This window comes from Macrobrachium rosenbergii, chromosome 13, assembly GCF_040412425.1.
Source record: "Macrobrachium rosenbergii isolate ZJJX-2024 chromosome 13, ASM4041242v1, whole genome shotgun sequence".
Classification (NCBI taxonomy): Eukaryota; Metazoa; Arthropoda; class Malacostraca; order Decapoda; family Palaemonidae; genus Macrobrachium; species Macrobrachium rosenbergii.
Genome location: NC_089753.1, coordinates 71,060,396 through 71,063,048, shown reverse-complemented (window position 1 = coordinate 71,063,048; position 2,653 = coordinate 71,060,396).

The window sequence follows — 2,653 nt, the reverse complement described above, 5'->3', positions numbered from 1 at the left end:
CAGCATTCCTGGAGGGAAAGATAACTTACCTTTAGTAATCTCTTTTGTTTTTGTTTCATGAAGAACACCTTTGTGCACATTTATTGTTCAAAGTGACATAACGCTATAGAAACATTATTTATGAGATCAGGTTGCAACGCCCAAAAACCTTCTTGAATATATTTCAAACAAAAGAAACTTCCTAGATGTTTACAGAAGGAACATTTTTCTCTAGACTTTAGTAAAAACCGTGTCTACATTTTATTATTATATTCATTTACATGGGATGAGATAATCTACTAAAACTCGGAGAGATTATTTATCGAAAAATTATCAAATTTACTAAAAAAGGTTTGTTTTATTCCAATCTGCATACAGACTGACATTCTTTTCAAGGCAGCATTCTACAAAAGTCGGTGAATACTGATGGCAGCCATAAAACTTGCAGGTGACCTCTAAAATGATCTACAGCGAAAGAAATCAGATGAAAAGCTAAAGGAAACACGGGCAACCTAAGAAAAGATAACCATTCAAGAAAGCCGTAAGCTTGCATAGTTATTATTTATGATATGATGTTCCTACAGCTATTTCTCATAGTACTTTGTACATGCAAAGACTTATCCCCTTCTTCGTAAGTAATAATTTATCCATTAAAATAATATCGTAACAAGGGAATGAATAAGAATAAATCTTTTAGCCTTCAATGGTTGTTCTTTAAGAAGTTTATTTCTCCAAAGAATAAATGCAGATAGAAAAAGGATTCCTAATTAGATCGTTAACATCAGAAACAAAGAATTTAGGAAGGTATAAACATTTTTGTTGTCAAATACATTTTAATCCACGGTACTCTTTCTTTACTTTTGTTGAACCATACGTTTACTTGAAGAGCCCACTGTAGTTCAATTAATGGGAATTAATCTAAGTATTGTGGTTTTAACGTATATTGTGTCCTATGTTTTTTCTTACTTGGAAAGATATGGGAATATTGTTCACATCATGTTCACTCGTTATTTTTTTAATAGATTCATTGAATGCTTATGGTTTAATGCTAAATACACTTATATTTCTCTCATCTATCAAACAAAACAAATTGCAGCTCTCTCTCTCTCTCTTATAACACATGCATAGAATAATTTATTTAATAATGAAATGGTGTAACTAGAAGCCAGCTAGAGGAACATTTGCATATTCTTTAGAGAGCTGAGTTTCATCAGAAAGAAACGAAGACCTACAGCAGTAATGAAATGGAAACAAACTTTATCCACAAAAAGTAACGAGATAAAAGGCCTGTAAGAGGAAACTGAGAGTTTAAGCAAAAGAAAATTAAAAGATGAGAGGGAAGGCTCCTTCTTCGTGCAAATCGACGGGGGAAGACGACCTTGGAAGATCAGCTGCACTTGCGAAGTACTACAAGAAATAGAGGTAGGAGCATATTATCGTAAATACAAACTATGCAAACTTACGGTTTTCATGAATGATTGTCTTTTTCTTACGTTGGCCGTGTTTCCTTTAGCTTTTAGTTTGATTTCTTTTGCAGCGGATCATTTACAGTTCACCTGCAAACTTGCACACACACACATCAATATTCATCGTCTTTGTAATGATAATAATACAATAATAATATGTACATAATAATAATAATAATAATAATAATAGTATATATAATAATAATAATAATAATATCTTGGAAAACGATCGTCTTTGAGAGATACTTCCTTGAAAAGAATGGCAGTTAGTATGCCGTTGAGCCTATACTTGGCCTTCTTAGCCTGGTGTATGAGATTTTTTGTTTCAGCAGACAAAGCACAAAACAGCTGACCGAAGTTGATTTATTATCCTGGCGTTTCAGTAGTCCTTGCTATCCTTGCTACCATTTACAAAGAGTGAATGGCACCAGGGATTCGTTATAGATTAGAATAATCCGGCCTTGGTTTAGCACTGACTCTTGCTCCTCGGCAGTCTGTAAAGTCACCAGGGGTCGATTTTTTACTGGATTATCATGGATGGAGCGCTCTCCTACTGACTGTGAATCTGGATGCATTGAATGGGTGGTGCCAAGGGGTTCTGCTTCCCGGGTTTGCCGCTTCAGGCTGTTACGATATATCAGGGACGTGCCTCATTGTTTTGCTGACAGTGGTTAGGAGGAGGATGGTCTCCTGGGTAACGTTTTGTGCTGCCATGTTCCCTCACGCACTGTTGGTATACTGCTAAGTCAAGTAGATCGGCGGCGATCCACTAGGAGAGGTGAGTCATGGTCACACCAATGTATAAATGGTGGAATTCATTCTTGGGGTGCAGTATTTGGGGGCCTACGCTCTTTTCATGGGATCTCTGCTGATGAAAGGGTTATTCTTTATGACATACTGGTCATCCTCCACCTTTATAGTTTTTATGGAGTCAAAACAATCCTCACATGGACATGATGCAGATGTTCCTTCTAGTCTAAATAGTAAAGTTGAATTTGCAAAGCAAATGTTCTACTTTGTATCAACTCCTTCGGCATTATTTTGTTTTTCGGTTATATTGATTGCTATGAGTAAGAAAGCTTACTATGTTTCGGGCTAGGCATAGTTGTACTTATACACCCTATCGTGGTTGAGGGTCATCTTATCTCTCATACATCATATCTCATTACGTTGTTATTTGTGAAAGCATTTTATTTGTTTTACTTGTA